Source organism: Mus musculus, chromosome X, assembly GCF_000001635.26.
Source record: "Mus musculus strain C57BL/6J chromosome X, GRCm38.p6 C57BL/6J".
Taxonomy (NCBI): Eukaryota; Metazoa; Chordata; class Mammalia; order Rodentia; family Muridae; genus Mus; species Mus musculus.
In genome coordinates, this window is record NC_000086.7 from 112,043,907 (window position 1) to 112,063,505 (window position 19,599).

General features: G+C 36.1%; 1 protein-coding gene across 1 annotated transcript in view; it reads left to right on the forward strand.

The window, feature by feature from the left end:
* Positions 1 to 19,599, forward strand: part of Tex16 (testis expressed gene 16) — a 230,561-nt gene that overhangs the window by 147,141 nt on the left and 63,821 nt on the right. The window lies entirely within an intron of this gene.

Genomic DNA, 19,599 nt, shown 5'->3' on the forward strand with positions numbered 1-19,599 from the left:
CAATAGGCATCACTTGGGGGCTCATAACATGATAATCCAACATACACCATCTTGTCACACTGATTATATTCAACTGAAGGAAACAGAAAACTTAAAAAGAAACTCATTCTCTGACTCCCTACTTTGACCTACTTACGTTGAAGGCATATTGTAACTTAGTTGTCTTAGAAGGACTTGCCATATATTTGTATGCAAAAAAATAAGCTGAATAAACAGGCCTTGCCAAAGTCCTCTCAGTTTATTTTCATTAGCTTGTATGCTTTTGTTATTTTTTAATCATATAGTTCTTAAAATTACAAAAGCTATCTTAGATTTAGTGATAAAATTTAAGGCTGGGCTTGGTGTTTGGGGAGGTGGGAAATAGAGGTTGTTACACTTTACTTCTAGGAATAACTGGAGTCAAAATTGTTCTTGGCAGTTTCAAAGTTGCAGAGTAATAACTTTATGACTTAAAAATCTGTCTTGTATCTGTGCCATTCTAGATTAAGAAATATAAAAGGGTACTTATTTTTGATCCATTTTGCAGCTAAGTAATACCCCAACCATTAACTGACTAACACAGCTGAAGTAAATAATTTCATTTTGGAGAGAATGTGGTTTTCAAGGCTCTTGGGAAAAATCACATGGTCAAAAGAGCTGAACTAGGGCTCCTTAGGCTACTGGGAATAAATTTAATGGGAATATAGTGATACTATCTTCTTATGTCTTTTGCAGTGTTCAATAGCACTTTGATGATTTTATTCTTTCTACTTGAAAATGTGTTTGGTTAGAAACACAAAAACCTATTATATCTAGAAGTATGTCTAATCACTAGCTTGTGTGTTCATTATTTATAATTTTCAGGTAGAGAAAATAATCTTCCACTATGTACCTAGATATATAGTTTTAACATAAATATACTCATTGTCAAAGAATGAAAGTATCATTAATTCATCCAGGAAATTACCTTTGATGATAAGATGCTCAATTTGAAAGCTGAAATGTAGGTGTAAGTGACATATTAAATTACTAATGGCGGTAGTTATTTAGTTAGAAAAATGAATTATTGTTATATGAGACCAATATGCGTTCTTTTTGTATTGCACACAGCAGGTTAATGAAAACATAACAATAAAGAAAAATAAGAAAAACTATCTTTGGGACTATTTCATAGAAATTTCTAGGAGCCAATCAGGTATCATATAAGACAGCCTTTTCAGCCTTTTAATCTACATCTAGTGAAACCATTGGTAATAAATAATCAAGTTTCAAATTGTAACCAGACATTAACATAATCTATTTATAAAACATTTGATTTGGTCTTTTGAAAGTTATATCATGGAAGATTTTAGAGAAATGCAAAATGAATCAGTTTTAGAGTTTGGTCCATATGCACACACTTTACTCTGAAACTGTTTTTGATATCTTCCTAAATCTATCACATTGCATGTTTTCATTTGCTTATTTTAGTAATCAAAAGAGAGGCTCCTAGGTCTTGCCAACTTTATATGCCCCAGTACAGGGGAACACCAGGGCCAAGAAGTGGGAGTGGGTGGGTAGAGGAGCAGGGTGTGGGGAGGGTATAGGGAACTTTCGGGATAGTATTTGAAATGTAAATAAAGAAAATATCTAATACAAAATACACTAATTAAAAAAAAAAGATAAAGGACAAGAAAATGAAAAAAAAAAAAACCTTGGTATGCCTCAATTAACAATAAAAGTAGAGATAAATGTTTTAGTGCTAAGGTCCCTATCAAACTGTTTCAGTTTGATATCATTATATAAAGTGTCTTTTTCATAGTGATAAAACTTGTAAGAATTTTTTCCTTAGTAAAAGACAGCAAACTAAATAACAAAATGAAGATTCAAAAAAGTGTTCCATATACTCCTCAAATTTAGAAATGAGAAGGTATTAGACAGAATTACTCTATCACTTAGTATTTTAACTAGATTTGTTCATTTTTTTATTTTTTAAGGGAGTTTTGGATACATTGATCCTCAAGTCCTATCCCTCTTGTTCAGTATCTAATTTGTATATGAATGTCTGAAATCTAATTTGCTTTATTTTCCTTTTCTGAGACTGGAATAACATCTATTTGCTTTCAATAAAGACAGATTTTTACCAAATATTTTATAAGGAAGCACAGGCAATAATTCTTTCTGACTTTGGTAAAATTTAGTTTTAATTTTTTCTATAATTAAGATCCTGTTAGTATCCAATGTAAACACAATTACATAAAATTATAAATCTCGTAGAGCAAATTACCACTCCCAGTAATTTATCTTTTAATATAGTCTCTTTTTTGGTCCTCATTACAATAGGATTAAGTAACCAGAGTCCAAATTATTACTCTGCTTACAAATGTGTGAACCAGCAAAAAAAAAAAAGATTTATATAATATATATTCCATGTTCACTGCAGTTTCATCCTCATGACTGTGTGAAACTTAAGAATTCAGGTAAAGTAATGGAAAATTACAAAACATTGTATTCCTTGTGCAGCTGTAGCAAATTATCACAGGTCAAATGGCTTAACAAGTAGAAGTTTATTCTCTCAAGGTTCTCTAGATTATTAGTCTGAAATTCTGAAATCAATTTGCTATTAAGGTCATGTTTTTTCTAAAAGTTATGAGCAAAATATCTTTCCTAGCTTTTTCTGCTTCTGGCAATTGTCACCCACCACTTATGATAAATCATTGGTAAAGTTATTGACCTTATTTTATTTGTGTTTATGTTTCCAAACACTTTTGTCATCACTAAGATAGAAACCAGTTGATTTAGAAGCACCCAAGCCAGGATGACATCATCTTAACTTAATAAATTCTGTAGATACTCTATTTCTGAATTAAGTCACTTTTATAGGTATCAAATTTTATAACAGTAACATATATTTTATTGAGCACAGTTCAGACCACAACTGATTTTAAGGAACTTGCAAGTGTGACAGGGCTAGTTAAAAAATTAAACAATATTGCAATAGAGTCCATGTTCACAAAATCTTAGTCCAACTGGTAATAGGATTAAACTGATTAAGAATCCTTCCTTAAGTCCTATGATTATTGACATGATAAGGCTAAGCATAATGTCAAAATTTTCTTAAATTCTAATACAGATTTTCAATTAGTACTATAAGGCTTTTTTGCATTGCTTTATATGGTTACTTTGGATACTCATTGAAAATAAAAGCTATATTATTATGACTTTTAAAAATATTTTCATGTTGGAAGATAATTTTAATACAAAGTGTTTGTTTCTTTTTAATGAATTTAGTATTTTTAAATTTTATCTAATCATTTTTTTACACTCCAGAATTTAGCCCCTCCAGTTCACCCTCTGACTGTTCCCCATCCCATACTTACTCCCCACCCCCTGTCTCCACTAGGATGTCCCCACCTTCCCCCACCTCACATGTGCCCCAAGTCCTTTAAACTCCCTGGGGCCTCCAGTCTCTTGAGGATTACCTACCTCTTCTCTGATTAAACCCAGACCCAGCAGTCCTCTGCTGTATATATGTGTTGGGGGCCTCATTTCATCTGGTGTATGCTGCCTGGTTGGTGGTCCAGTGTCTGAGAGATCTTGAGGGTCCAGGTTATTTGAGACTGCTGGTCCTCCTGCAGGGTCTCCCCCTCCTCAGCTTCTTCTACCCTTTCCCTAATTCAACCACAAGGGTCCCCGACTTCAGTCCATTGGTTGAGTGTAAATATCTGCATCTGACTCTTTCAGCTGCTTATTGGGTCTTTCAGGGGGCAGTCATGTAAGTGCTCCATAGCCTCAGTGATAGTGTCAGGCCATGGAACACACCCCCAAGCTAGATCCCACTTTGGGCCTGCCACTGTACCTCTTCAGGCTCTTCTCAATTCTCATCTCTGCAGTTCTTTCAGATAGGAACAATTCTGGGGCAGCTTTGTGACTGAGGGATGGCAGCCCCATCCTTCCACTTCATTCCCTTTCTTTCTGCTGGAAATGAACTCAACAAGTTCCCTTTGCCCACTGTTGGGCATTCCATGTAAAGTCCCTCCCTCCCTTTGATTCCTGAGAGTCCTTCACCTCTCCAGCCTCTAGTACATTCAGGAGGGTGCTCCCAACCTCCTACCTCCTGAGGTTGCCTGTTTCCATTCTTTCTCCTGGCACCCAGGGCTTCAGTGCTTTTCTCCTACCCAGCACCTCATCATGTTTCCCTCTTCCCCTCCCTATCCCCTTTCCCACCCAGGTCCTTCCCTTCCTGCCTCCCTCCCTCCATCCCACCCACCCTCCCTCCTTCCCCTACTGTGATTGCTTTCTTCTCCCTCCCAAGTGGAATTGAGGCATCCTCACTTGGACCCTTCAGCTTGTTCTGTGGATTATATCCTGGGTATTATGTATTTTGTTTAGACTAATATCTACTTATTTATGAGTATATACCATGCATCTCCTTATGGGTCTGAATTACCACAATATGGATGATACTTTCTGGTTACATTCATTTGCCTGCAAAACTCGGTATGTTCTTGTTCTTTTTCTTTTTCTTTTCTTTCCTTTTATATTCTTTTCTCTTTTTTTAGTCATAACATTCATATAAAGATTTTTTTTGCTTTTTATTTAATTTATTTTTAATTAGGTATATTCTTCATTTACATTTCAAATGCTATACCAAAAGTTCCCCATACCCTCTCCACCACTCCCGTACGCACCCACTCCCAATTCTTGGCCCTGGCATTCCCTCCTACTGAGGCATATAAAGTTTGCAAGACCAGGGGCCTCTCTTCCCAATGATGGCTGACTAGGCCATATTCTGATACATATGCAACTAGAAAAACGAGCTCCAGGGTTAGTGGTTAGTTCATATTATTGTTCCACCTATAGGGTTGCAGACCCCTTCAGCTCCTTGGGTACTTTCTCTAGCTCCTCCATTGGGGGCCCTGTGTTCCATCCAATAGATGACTGTGAGCATCCACTTCTGTGTTTGCTAAGACCTGGCATAGCCTCACAAGAGGCAACTTTATCAGGATCCTTTCAGCGAAATCTTGCTGGTATATGCAATGGTGTCAGCGTTTGGAGGCTGATTATGGGTTGAATCCCTGAGTATGGCAGTCTCTAGATGGTCCATCCTTTTGTCTCAGCTTCAAACTTTGTCTCTGTAACTCTTTCCATGAGTGTTTTGTTCCCAATTCTAAGAAGGGGCAAAGCGTCCACACTTTGGTCTTTGTTCTTGAGTTTCATGTGTTTTGCAAATTGTATCTTGTATCTTGGGTATTCTAAGTTTCTGGGCTAATATCCACTTATCAGTGAGTACATATCATTTGAGTTCTTTTATGATTGTGTTACCTCACTCAGGATGATGCCCTCCAGGTCCATCCATTTGCCTAGGAATTTCATAAATTCATTATTTTAATAGCTGAGTAGTACTACATTGTGTAAATGTACCACATTTTCTGTATCCATTCCTCTGTTGAGTGACATCTGCATTCTTTACAGCTTCTGGCTATTAAAAATAAGACTGCTATGAACATAGTGGATCATGTTTCCTTATTACCAGTTGGAACATCTTCTGGATATATGCCCAGGAGAGGTATTGCGAGATCCTCCGGTAGTACTATGTCCAATTTTCTGAGGAATCGCCAGACTGATTTCCAGAGTGGTTGTACAAGCTTGCAATCCCACCAATGGAGGAGTGTTCCTCTTTCTCCACATCCTTGCCAGCATCAGATGTCACATGAATTTTTGATCTTAGCCATTCTGACTGGTGTGAGGTGGAATCTCAGGGTTGTTTTGATTTCCATTTTTCTGATGATTAAGGATGTTGAATGTTTTGTCAGGTGCTTCTCAGCCATTCAGTATTCCTCGGGTGAGAATTCTTTGTTTAGCTCTGTGCCCCATTTTTTAATGTGGTTATTTGATTTTCTAGAGTCCATCTTCTTTTTTTTTATTAGGAATTTGTTTCATTTAAATTTCCAATGCTATCCCAAAAGCCCCCCACACGCTCCCCAACCCACTCCCTCACCCACCCAATCCCACTTCTTGGCCCTGCCGTTCCCCTGTACTGAGGCATATAAAGTTTGCAAAACCAATGGGCCTCTCTTTCCACTGATGGCCAACTAGGCAATCTTCTGATGCATATGGTTCTAGAGAAACAAGCTCCGGGGGGGGGGAGGGGTACTGATTAGTTCATATTGTTCTTCCACCTATAGGGTTACATATCCCTTTAGCTCATTGGTTACTTTCTCTAGCTCCTCCATTGGGGGCCCTGTGATCCATCCAATAGATGACTGTGAGCATCCACATCTGTGTTTGCTAAGCCCCGGCATAGTCTCACAAGAGACAGCTATATCTAGGTCCTTTCAGCAAGATCTTGCTAGTGTATGCAATGTTGTCAGTGTTTGGAAGCTGATTATGGGATGGATCCCCGAATATGGCAGTCTCTAAATGGTTCATCCTTTCGTCTCAGCTCCAAACTTTGTCTCTGTAACTCTTTCCATGAGTGTTTTGTTCCCAATTCTAAGAAGGGGCAAAGCGTCCACACTTTGGTCTTTGTTCTTGAGTTTCATGTGTTTTGCAAATTGTATCTTGTATCTTGGGTATTCTAAGTTTCTGGGCTAATATCCACTTATCAGTGAGTACATATCATTTGAGTTCTTTTGTGATTGGGTTACTTCACTCAGGATGATGCCCTCCAGGTCCATCCATTTGCCTAGGAATTTCATAAATTCATTGTTTTAATAGCTGAGTAGTACTACATTGTGTAAATGTACCACATTTTCTGTATCCATTCCTCTGTTGAGTGACATCTGGGTTCTTTCCAGCTTCTGGCTATTATAAATAAGGCTGCTATGAACATAGTGGATCATGTTTCCTTATTACCAGTTGGAACATCTTCTGGATATATGCCCAGGAGAGGTATTGCGGGATCCTCTGGTAGTACTATGTCCAATTTTCTGAGGAATCGCCAGACTGATTTCCAGAGTGGTTGTACAAGCTTGCAATCCCACCAACAATGGAGGAGTGTTCCTCTTTCTCCACATCCTTGCCAGCATCTGCTGCCACCTAAATTTTTGATCTTAGCTATTCTAACTGGTGTGAGGTGGAATCTCAGGGCTGTTTTTGATTTGCATTTTTCTGATGATTAAGGATGTTCAACATTTTGTCAGGTGCTCCTCAGCCATTCGTTAATCCTCAGGTGAGAAGTCTTAGTTTAGCTCTGAGCCCCATTTTTTAATGGCATTATTTGATTTTCTGGAGTCCACCTTCTTGAGTTCTTTTTATATATATTGGATATCAGTCCCCTATCTGATTTAGGATAGGTAAAGATCCTTTCCCAATCTGTCGGTGGCCTTTCTTTCTTACTGACGATGTCTTTTGCCTTGCAGAAACTTTGCAATTTTATGAGGTCCCATTTGTCAATTTTCAATCTTACAGCACAAACCATTGCTGTTCTATTCAGGAATTTTTCCCCTGTACCCACATCCTCGAGGCTTTTCCCTACTTTCTCCTCTATCAGTTTCAGTGTCTCTGGTTTTATGTGGAGTTCCTTGATCCACTTAGACTTGCAGTTAGTACAAGGAGATAGGAATGGATCAATTCGCATTCTTCTACATGATAACCGCCAGATGTGCCAGCACCATTTGTTGAAAATGCTGTCTTTTTTCCTACTGGATGGTTTTTTCTCCCTTGTCAAAGATCAAGTGACCATAGGTGTGTGGATTCATCTCTAGGTCTTCAATTCTATTCCAGTGGTCTACTTGTCTGTAGCTAAACCAGTACCATGCAGTTTTTGTTGTTGGTGGTGGTGTTATTTTTGTTTCTTTTTTTTAAATCACAGTTGCTCTGTAGTACAGCTTTAGTTCAGGCATGGTGATTCCACCTGAGGTTTTTTTATCCTTACGCAGAGTTTTTCCTATCCTAGGTTTTTTTGTTATTCCAGATGATGCAGATTGCACTTTCTAATTCCTTGAAGAATCTAGTTGGAATTTTGATGGGGATTGCATTGAATCTGTAGATTGCTTTTGGCAAGATAGCCATTTTTACTATATTGATCCTGCCAATCCATGAGCATGGGAGATCTTTCCATTTTCTGAGATCTTCTTTAATTTCTTTCTTCAGAAACTTGAAGTTCTTATCATACAGATCTTTCACTTCCTTAGTTAGAGTCACGCCAAAGTATTTTATATTATTTGTGATTATTGAGAATGGTGTTGTTTCCCTAATTTTTTTCTCAGCCTGTTTATCCTTTGTGTACAGAAAGGCCGTTGACTTGTTTGAGTTAATTTTATATCCAGCTTCTTCATTGAAGATGTTTATCAGGTTTAGGAGTTCTCTGGTGGAATTTTTAGGGTCACTTATATATGCTATCATATCATCTGCAAAAAGTGATATTTTGACTTCTTCTTTTCCAATTTGTATCCCCTTGATATCCTTTTGTTGTTGAATTGCTCTGGCTAGGACTTCAAGTACAATGTTGAATAGGTAGGGAGAAAGTGGGCAGCCTTGTCTGGTCCATGATTTTAGTGGGATTGCTTCCAGCTTCTCACCATTTACTTTGATGTTGGCTACTGGTTTGCTGTAGATTGCTTTTATCATGTTTACGCATGGGCCTTGAATTCCTGATCTTTCCAAGACTTTTATCATGAATGGTTGTTGGATTTTGTCAAATACTTTCTCTGCATCTAAAGAGATGATCATGTGGTTTTTGTCTTTGAGTTTGTTTATATAGTGGATTACATTGATGGATTTCCGTATATTGAACCATCCCTGCATCCCTGGGATGAAACCTACTTGGTCAGGATGGATGATTGTATTGATGTGTTCTTGGATTCGGTTAGCAAGAATTTTATTGAGGAGTTTTGCATTGATATTCATAAGGGAAATTGGTCTGAAGTTCTCTGTCTTTGTTGGGTCTTTCTGTGGTTTAGGTATCAGAGTAATTGTGGCTTCATTGAATGAGTTGGGTAGATTACTTTCTGCTTCTATTTTTGTGGAATGGTTTGTGAAGAACTGGAATTAGATCTTCTTTGAAGGTCTGATAGAACTCTGCACTAAACCCATCTCGTCCTGGGCTTTTTTTGGTTGGAAGACTATTAATGAATGCTTCTATTTCTTTAGGGGATGTAGGACTGTTTAGATCATTAACCTGATCTTGATTTAACTTTGGTACCTCGTATCTGTCTAGAAACTTGTCCATTTCATTCAGGTTCTCCAGTTTCGTTGAGTATAGCCTTTTGTAGGATCTGATTGTGTTTTGGATTTTTTCATGATCCGTTGTTATGTCTCCCTTTTCATTTCTGATTTTGTTAATTAGGATGCTGTCCCTGTGCCTTCTAGTGAGTCTGGCTAAGGGTTTATCTATCTTGTTGATTTTCTCAAAGAACCAGCTCCTAGTTTGGTTGATTCTTCGAATAGTTCTTCTTGCTTCCAGTTGGTTGATTTCTCCCCTGAGTTTGATTATTTCCTGCTGTCTACTCCTCTTGGGTGAATTTTCTTCCTTTTGTTCTAGAGCTTTTAGATGTTTTGTCAAGCTGCTCTTGTGTGCTCTCTCTAGTTTCTTTTTGGAGGCACTCATAGTTATGAGTTTTCCTCTCAGAAATGCTTTCGTTGTGTCCCATAAGTGTTGGTATGTTGTGGCTTCATTTTCATTAAACTCCAAAAAGTCCTTAATTTCTTTCTTTATTCCTCCTTGACCAAGGTATCATTGAGAAGAGTGTTGTTCAGTTTCCACGTGAATGTTGGCTTTCTATTATTTATTTTGTTATTGAAGATCAGCCTTAGTCCATGGTGATCTGAAAGGATGCATGAGACAATTTCAATATTTTTGTATCTGTTGAGGCCTGTTTTGTGAGCAATTATGTGGTCAATTTTGGAGAAGGTACCATGGGGTGCTGAGAAGAAGGTATATCCTTTTGCTTTAGGATAGAATGTTCTGTAGATATCAGTTAGATCCATTTGTTTCATAACTTCTGTTAGTTTCTCTGTGTCCTTGTTTAGTTTCTGCTTCCCCGATCTGTCCATTGATGAAAGTGGTGTGTTGAAGTCTCCCACTATTATTGTGTGAGGTGCAATGTGTGCTTTGAGCTTTACTAAAGTGTCTTTAATGAACATGGCTGCCCTTGCATTTGGAGCATAGATATTCAGAATTGAGAGTTCCTCTTGGAAGATTTTACCTTTGATGAGTATGAAGTGCCCCTCTTTGTCTTTTTTGATGACTTTGGGTTGGAAGTCGATTTTATTAGATATTAGAATGGCTACACCATCTTGTTTCTTCATACCAATTGTTTGGAAAATTTCTTTCCAGCCTTTCATTCTGAGGAAGTGTCTATCTTTTTCCCTGAGATGGTTTTCCTGTAAGTAGCAGAATGCTGTTTGTGTAGCCAGTGTTAGTCTATGTCTTTTTATTGGGGAGTTGAGTCCATTGATATTAAGAGATATTAAGGAAAAGTAATTCTTGCTTCCTATTATTTTTGTTGTCAAAGTTGGCATTCTGTTCTTTTGGCTGTCTTCTTTTAGGTTTGTTCAAGTATTAATTTCTTTCTTTTTCTAGGATGTGGTTTCCGTCCTTGTATTTTTTTTTTTCTGTTACCCTTTGAAGGACTGGGTTCATGGAAAGATATTGTGTGAATTTGGTTTTGTCTGGAATACTTTGGTTTCTCCATCTATGGCAATTGAAAGTTTGGCTGGGTATAGTAGCCTGGGCTGGCATTTGTGTTCTCTTAGTGTCTGTATAACATCTGTCCAGGCTCTTCTGGCTTTCATAATCTCTGGTGAAAAATCTGGTGTAATTCTGATAGGCTTGCCTTTAGATGTTACTTGACCTTTTTCACTTACTGCTTTTAATATTCCATCTTTATTTAGTGCATTTGTCGTTCTTATTATTATGTTGGGAGGAATTTCTTTTCTGGTTCAGTCTATTTGGAATTCTGTTGGCTTCTTGTATGTTCATGGGCATGTCTTTCTTTAAGTTTGGGAAGTTTACTTCTATTATTTTGTTGAAGATATTTGCTGGCCCTTTGCGTTGAAAATCTTCATTCTCATCTACTCCTATTATCCGTAGGTTTTGTCTTCTCATTGTGTCCTGGATTCCCTTGATGTTTTGAATTAGGATCTTTTTGCATTTTGCATTTTCTTTGTTGTGCCCATGTTCTCTATGGAATCTTCTGCACTTGAGATTCTCTCTTCCATCTCTTGTATTCTGTTGCTGATGCTCAGATCTATGATTCCTGGTTTCTTTCTTAGGGTTCTATCTCCAGTGTTGCCTCACTTTGGTTTTTCTTTATTGTGTCTACTTCGCTTTTTAGGTCTAGTATGGTTTTGTTCATTTCTATCACCTGTTTGGATGTATTTTCCTGTTTTTCTATTCAGGAATTTTCCCCTGTGCCCATATCTTCAAGGCTTTTCCCCACTTTCTCCTCTATAAGTTTCACTGTCTCTGGTTTTATGTGCAGTTCCTTGATCCACTTAGATTTGACCTTAGTACAAGGAGATAAGTATGGATTGATTCGCATTCTTCTACATGATAACAACCAGTTGTGCCAGCACCAATTGTTGAAAATGTTGTCTTTCTTCCACTGGATGGTTTTAGCTCCCTTGTCAAAGATCAAGTGACCATAGGTGTGGGTTCATTTCTGGGTCTTCAAATCTATTCCATTGGTCTACTTGTCTGTCGCTATACCAGTACAATGCAGTTTTTATCACAATTGCGTTGTAGTACAGCTTTAAGTCAGGCATGGTGATTCCACCAGAGGTTCTTTTATCATTGAGAAGAGTTTTTGATCTCCTAGGTTTTTTTTTTGTTATTCCAGATGAATTTGCAAATTTCCATTTCTAATTGGTTGAAGAATTGAGTTAGAATTTTGATGGGGATTGCATTGAATCTGTAGTGTGCTTTTGGCAAGATAGCCATTTTGAGTATATTAATCCTGTCCATCCATGAGCATTGGGAGATCTTTCCATCTTCTGAGATCTTCTTTAATTTCTTTTTCAGAGATTGAATTCTTATCATACAGATCTTTCACTCCGTTAGTTAGAGTCACACCAAGGTATTTTATATTATTTGTGACTATTGTCAAGGGTGTTGTTTCCCTAATTTCTTTCTCTTCCTGTTTATCCTTTGTGTAGAGAAAGGCCATTGACTGGATGTTGTTGTTCTTAATAGCTGAGTAGTATTCCATTGTGTAAATGAACCACATTTTTCTGTATCCATTATTCTGTTGTTGAACACCTTAGTTGTTTCCAGCTCCTGGCTATCACAAACAAAGCCACTATGAAGAACATAGTGGAACATGTGCCCTGTGACATGGTGAGGCTTCTTTTGGGTATTTTTCTAAGTGTGGTATAGCTGGGTCTTCAGGTAGATCTATTTCCAATTTTCTGAGAAACCTCCAGATTGATTTCCAGAGTGGTTGTACCAGTTTGCAATTCCATCAGTAATGAATGTGTGTTCCTCTTTTTCCACATCCTCTCCAACATGTGTTGTCAGCTGAGGTTTTGATCTTAGCCATTCTGATTGGTGTAAGGTGGAATCTCAGGGTCGTTTTGATTTGCATTTCTCTGATCACTAAGGTCTGAACATTTCTATTCAAGATTCCTCAGTTGTGAATTCTCAGTTTATTCTATACCCCATTTTTTGATTGGGTTGTTTGGTTTTTTGTTGATTAACTTCTTGAGTTCTTTATAAGTTTTGGATATTAGCCCTCTACTGGAGGTGATGTTAGTGAAGATTTTTTTTTTTCCCAATCTGTAGGTTGCTGATTTGTCTTATTGACTATGTCCTTTGCCTTACCAAAGCTTTCCACTTTCATGAAGTCACATTCATCAATTCTTGATCTTAGAGCATGAGCCATTAGAGTTCTTCTGATTAGGAAATTTCCCTCTGGGCCAATGAGTTTAAGACTCTTTCCCAATTTTTCTTCTATTAGATTCAGTGTATCTGGTTTTATGTTGATATCCTTGATCCACTTGGACTTGAGCTTTGTGCAAAATGAGAAATATGGATCTATTTTCATTTTTCTACATACAGACAGCCAGTTAGACCAGCACCATTTATTGAAGATGCTCTCTTTTTTTCCATTGTATAGTTTTGGTTTCTTTGTCAAAGATCAAGTGTCTGTAAGAATGTGGTTTTATTTCTGGTCTTCAATCTGTCTGTCTCTGTACCAATACCATGCAGGTTTTTTTTTTTTCACTATTGCTCTGTAGTATAGCTTGAGGTCAGGATTGGTGATTCCCCAAGAAGTTCTTTTACTTTTAAGAATTGTTTTCATAATCCTGTTTTTTGGTTTGGTTTGGTTTGGTGTTTTGTTTTTGTTTTTGTTTTTTGCTTTTCCAGATGAATTTGAGAATTGCTCTTTCCATGCCATTGAAGAGTTATGTTGAGATTTTGATGGTAATTACATTGAATCGGGAGATTACTTTTGATAGGATGGGCATTTTTACTGTGTTAATTCTGCCAATCCTTGAGCATGGGAGATTTCTTCCTTGAGAGACTTGAAGTTATTGTTATACAGATCTTTCACTTGTTTGGTTAGAGTTATCCCAAGATATTTTATATTATTTGTGGCTACTGTGAAGGGAGTCGTTTCCCTAATTTCTTTCTTATCTTGTTTATCATTTGTCTAAAGGAAGGCTGCTGATTTATTTGAATTAATTTTATATCCCGTCACTTTGCTGAAGTTGGTTATCAGCTGGAAATGTTCTCTGGTAGAGTTTTTGGATTTGCATATATATACTATCATATCATCTGCAAATAGTGATACCTTTATTTCTTTGCCAATTTGTATCCCCTTGTTGTCTTTTTGTTGTCTTATTGTTCTAGCTAGCACTTCAAGTACTTATTGAATAGATTTGGAAGAGTGGGCATCCTTGTATTGTCCCTGATTTTAGAGGGATGGCTTCAAGTATATCTCCATATAATTTGATTAATTGACTGTTGGTTTGCAGTAAATTTCTCTTATTACATTTAGGTATGGGCCTGAATTCCTGATCTCTCCAATACATTTAACATGAAGGGGTGTGGTATTTTGTCAAATGCTTTTTCAATAACTAAGGAGATGATCATGCTATTTTTCCCCTTTGAGTTTGTTTATATAGTGGATTATGTTAGTGGATTTTAATATATTGAACCAACCTTGCATTCCCTGGGATGAAGCCAACTTGATTGACGTGAATGATCATTTTGATGTGTTGTTGGCTTTGGTTTGCAAGAATTTTATTGAGTGTTTTTGCGTTGATATTCATAAGTGAAAGTGGTCTAAAGTTTTCCTTTTTTGTTGTGTCCTTGTGTGTTAGGTATCAGAGTAAATGTGGCTTCATAGAATGAATTAGTTAGTATTTCTTCTGTTCCTATTTTATGAAGTAGTTTGAGCAATATTGGTATTAGGTCTTCTTTGAAAGTCTTGTAGAATTCTGCAATAAATACATCTGGCCCTGGTCTTTTATTTGGTTGGGAGGTTTTTAATGACTCCTATTTCCTTAGGGGATATGGGCCTGTTTGTATAGTTTACCTGATCTTGATTTCACTTGGTATGTTGTATGTGTGTAGAAAGCCATCCATTCCATGTAGATTTTCCAGTTTTGTTGAGTGTAGGCTTTGTAGTAAAATCTGATTCTTTTTTTGAATTTTCTGTTTCTGTTGTTATGTCTCCCGTTTTGTTTCTTATTTTGTTAATTTGGATACTGCCTCTGAGACCTTTACTTATTTTGGCTAGGGGTTTATCTCTCTTGTTGATTCTCAAAGAACCAGATTTTGGCTTTGTTAATTCTCTGTATTGTTCTTGTGTTTCTGTTTGGTTTATTTTGGTCCTGAGTTTGACTTTTTACTGCCTTCTATTCTTGGGCATGTTTGCTTCTTTTTGTTCTAAAGCTCTCAGGTGTGCTGTTAAGTTGCTAGTATAGGATCTTACTAATTTCTTTACTGGGGGTTGATGGGTCCTGAGTCCACCAGTTGCCACTGTGAGTCTTCAGGAAGGTGCTTACCAGTTGCCCTGTGTGCAGTGGACCTCCTGGGGTGCCTGGTGTCTTCTGGGGAGCAGACTAGCTGGCAGTCTGCCCTGGCAGAAGGCACTGGCTGGAAGGGCTATGGTTGTTTCTTTTATGGAGCATTTAGTAGCATACAGAAACATTCAACTGCAGCAATCATGATATTTCTATCCTTAGCATTCATGCTTTCCAAGAGACTCACTGAAATTGATAAATATGAACTTAAAGGCTCTGTGAACATTTCTTGAATATGTTCTCAGACCTGGAAATGTATATGGCTCCATGCATAGCCATATCTTTGCAAATTTATGTGAATATTTTGGCACTTACAAAAGCTACAGTGAACTAACATTCACATACATTTTCCTTTTGATATTTTGTTTAGCTTATTGATTGCCCATTTGGTATTTATAGATCAGACATCTGTAGATAATTTAATCAGGTTCCTCTATTTGTTTTCCACAAATGTCCCAAAGAAAAGCTTTCACACTTGGTGAATGTGTTATCAAGTCAATTAAACAGGTACATGTATGAAACTTTTCAAGGAACTATCCAGTTTGGCCCAGTTAGCAGGAAGAGTATCATCAAAATAAATGGAAATCCCACAAACTACATTGTTTTCACAGAGATTCTCCATTTTTTTTCTTGAAAACTTACCAATTTATTATGAGTATTTGTTTCCAAATTCTGAAAGAATTTATTTCAATAATGTTTAGGTTTTCCCATTGATTTTGTGTAGGTAAGACTTATTGTGGGCCCTTATTTACCAATTTCATGCGTACACCTATCCACATTAATAATTGCAGCATTCATAGTTATAGTTATCAACTAACAAAGTTAGAAATTCATAATGTAATCCCATCCAAAAGACATGTTCCCATTTTGTATTCCTGTCAAGCTCAGTCATTAAGAACAGAGATGTTTGTTCACTTGTGGTGTTTACTGAAATATGCTTTTGAATTATCATAATGTATAATGGTTTGTCTTTGTGATGACAATAAGGCCGTTTGAGATATAATTTGGAGTAAAATGTAGACTACTAGTGCTAAAAGTTTAATTAAGAATTCAAAAGAAATATCACCATCTTACTGCTGAACAAAACCCTGATTTTTGACCTATATAGTGGATCCAGAATTGAATGGTTTCATTACTATAATTGGAGCCAAAGGTATTTGTTAAATTTTGTTTCTTCTTGTAAGTACCCTACAGTTTTTTTTATTTCTGGAATCTGTATAGGATGTTTTTGTTGTATCTATTCTACACTTAATATTTGTAAATTTATTTATTTATTTATTTATTTATTTATTTATTTGGTTTTTCGAGACAGGGTTTCTCTGTGTAGTCCTGGCTGTCCTGGAACTCACTCTGTAGACCAGGCTGGCCTCGAACTCAGAAATCCGCCTGCCTCTGCCTCCCGAGTGCTGGGATTAAAGGCGTGTGCCACCACGCCCGGCTTGTAAATTTATAGAATTCACTTAAACAAATAACTTATTTTTATGATCTTGAAGTCTAAGTCTTGACATGATTGAAAGTAGTACTGTTAAAAAGGACTTCAGTCATTTTGCATCTGTGTACAGTAGAGCATAATTATGCCTTGAAAGCTGACTGCTTTAACCTTATCCAGAGACTATTTTGTTTTTTAAGCAAATTATCAAACTTCAATCTTTTCCATACCTTTTATATCTTATGTTGTTCATGCTGTTCTCTTTTACTGTTGTTAAGATTTCTGCTTCTTCCAATTTCTTACTACTGAGTAGCCATAAAAACATAGTATCAAGACAAAGTGAGATTTATTTTGAAAAGCAAGGATGATTAGTGAGAAAGTTAACTAGTATAATATCTCTCTGTTGATTAAAAAAAGAAAAAAATAAAACAAAGGTTTGAGGTTTTCCATGGTCTGTCTGAACCCCATTTCCCTCTTTTTATTTTTGTGAATAATCTTGTAAGCATGATCACTTTTCTAATAAAAACATATATAGAAAGTAAAAGAAACATATATTTTTTTCTTTTTTTAATCAACAGAGAGATATTATACTAGTTAACTTTCTCACTAATCATCCTTGCTTTTCAAAATAAATCTCACTTTGTTTTTCAATCTTTTTATTAGGTATTTTCTTCTTTTACATTTCAAACGCTATCCTGAAAGTCCCCCATACACTCCCCCCTACCCCTGCTCTCCTACCCATCACTCCCATTTCTTGGCCCTGCTGTTCACCTGTACTGGGGCATATAAAGTTTGCAAGACCAAGGGGTCTCTCTTCCCAGTGATGGCCGACTAGGCCATCTTCTGCTACATATGCAGCTAGAGACACAAGCTCTGGGAGTACTGGGTAGTTCATATTGTTGTTCCTCCTATAGGGTTGCAGACCCCTTCAGCTCCTTGGGAACTTTCTCTTGCTCCTCCATTGGGGGCCCTGTGTTCCATCCAATAGCTGACTGTGAGCATCCACTTCTGTGTTTGCCAGGCACTGGAATAGCCTCACAAGAAACAGCTATATCAGGGTCCTTTCAGCAAAATCTTGCTGGAGTATGCAATGGTATGTACGTTTGAAGGCTGATTATGGGGTTGGTCCCTGGGTGTGGCAGTCTCTAGATGGTCCATCCTTTTGTCTCAGCTCCAAACTTTGTCTCTGTAACTCCTTCTATGGGTGTTTTGTTCCCAAACCTTTGCAATGATGCTCTGAACAATAACAATAAATTACTAAAGAATTACTACAAATAAATCTCACTTTCCAGGATCTATTTAGTATCATTCAGTGTTCTTTAAGTCTTAGGCTTATACTTTTTTTTCTTCTTTAATGATATTGGTCCCTAAGATGCTTACTGAGGACAACTACTCTTTTTCTCTCATTAAAATTATAATTCAAAAAGAATCTTCTTTTAAAATCTTTTGCTTTATTGTTGTTCTTGTTATTAGTACATGAGTATACATCACTTCCAATTCCCAAATCCTTTAATATTAAAAAAAAAAAGTTCTCAACTACTGGCACTGAACATGAATACTTTTGTGGATTTTTAATATTTTTTTAAAATCTTCATTTCTTTTTTTTTTTAAGGGTATAGATTGTTTTTTAATTCAAAGCAACCTAATTTAATTCCACAAGAGAAATATGAATTACAACCATTTACGTTATCCATTTTATTGAACAATTAAAAAATACTAATGAGAAATTTAATGTCACCAAATTATCTAAGCACTAAACTATCTAAGCACATATATTAGGAAATAACAGGTCAATCTCTTCTTCCTCTTTTAATCTTTACATTCGCATTACATTTGAAAATTAGCAAATATTTGTTCAGCCTCAAAATGATGTCCTTATGAAATTATTGTTATTTTTCCCTCACTTTATTTTTTTTCCATTTTTTATTAGGTATTTAGCTCATTTACATTTCCAGTGCTATACCAAAAGTCCCCCATACCCACCCACCGCCACTCCCCTACCCACCCACTCCCCCTTTTTGGCCCTGGCGTTCCCCTGTACTGGGGCATATATATTATCTTACTCATTATTAATCATAAGGCTTGCTCCTGAATACTTGAAAGCCAACATCTACTAGGTAAAATTATATACCACATCTTTTAATTTATGTTGGTCTTACCCTTATATTCCCACAGGAATAAGTCATTTGTATAGTTCCTCTTTTTACTTTATCAAACAATGCCTGACATTTTTTTCAGAAGTATAATAATCAAAACTTCGGTTTCTGGAATATCCTTTATGTGTGAACACAAATGTTTTCTTTCTATTTCTCTATATTAGCTTTCTTTATAAAGGTAATGATTAAAGTTGTCTTCTCCTGAATCTTTCAGTTCTTAAATTTTGATAGGATCTCACACCTCTCATATTTATGTGTATTAACATTTGAGAGACTATCTCTATGCCTCACAGTGTGCAGCATTAATGCCTTGTTCCAAGTTTCACTGATTTTTTTTTAAAAAATGTTTCTATTATCAATATACTTTGTATATTATTCCTTAATCTTATGTTGCATTTTGTACTTCAGATCTTTATATAATCAACTTAGTTCAGCAAACATAGGTTCCTTATTATATACTATGGGTAAAAGTCTAGAATAAATATACTATAGCTTCTAGCTGCTAACAATCTAATTAGTTCTTGTTTTGTAAAATCTTGGCTTGTATTTAGACTAAAAATGGATTCTTCCATTAAAATGTTTTATGTTTTTATTTATTTATGATGAACACCACCAAATACAATTAATTTTGAAAGTGTCTCTTTTAAGTTTGTGTTGGCAGCTAATTATACATGTCTGTTAAGATTGAAAAACTCCTTGTAGGAAAGTTATTAAGAAAAACAAAAACTGAATACCCTTGAATGTTTTGATGGCATAGTGTTTTTATAAGCTTAATAAGCTTAAAGCAAAAGAAAAACATTGAAAATGTATACATTTAAAAAGAAAAAATACATAAGCTAATTAAGTCAAAACTATGACTATGTTAAATACTAGTATGAATTTTAAAATATTTGGGGAAACAAATGAAGAAAAATATGCCTATTTTGTAGTTATATGGCTATAATATGTATATACACACACACATATATATACACACATGTATATATATATATATATATATATATATATATATATATATGGCAGCTGATATACTACATTCCATAACCATAAGCTGCATGGTTAATTTAAAATGTAAAATAT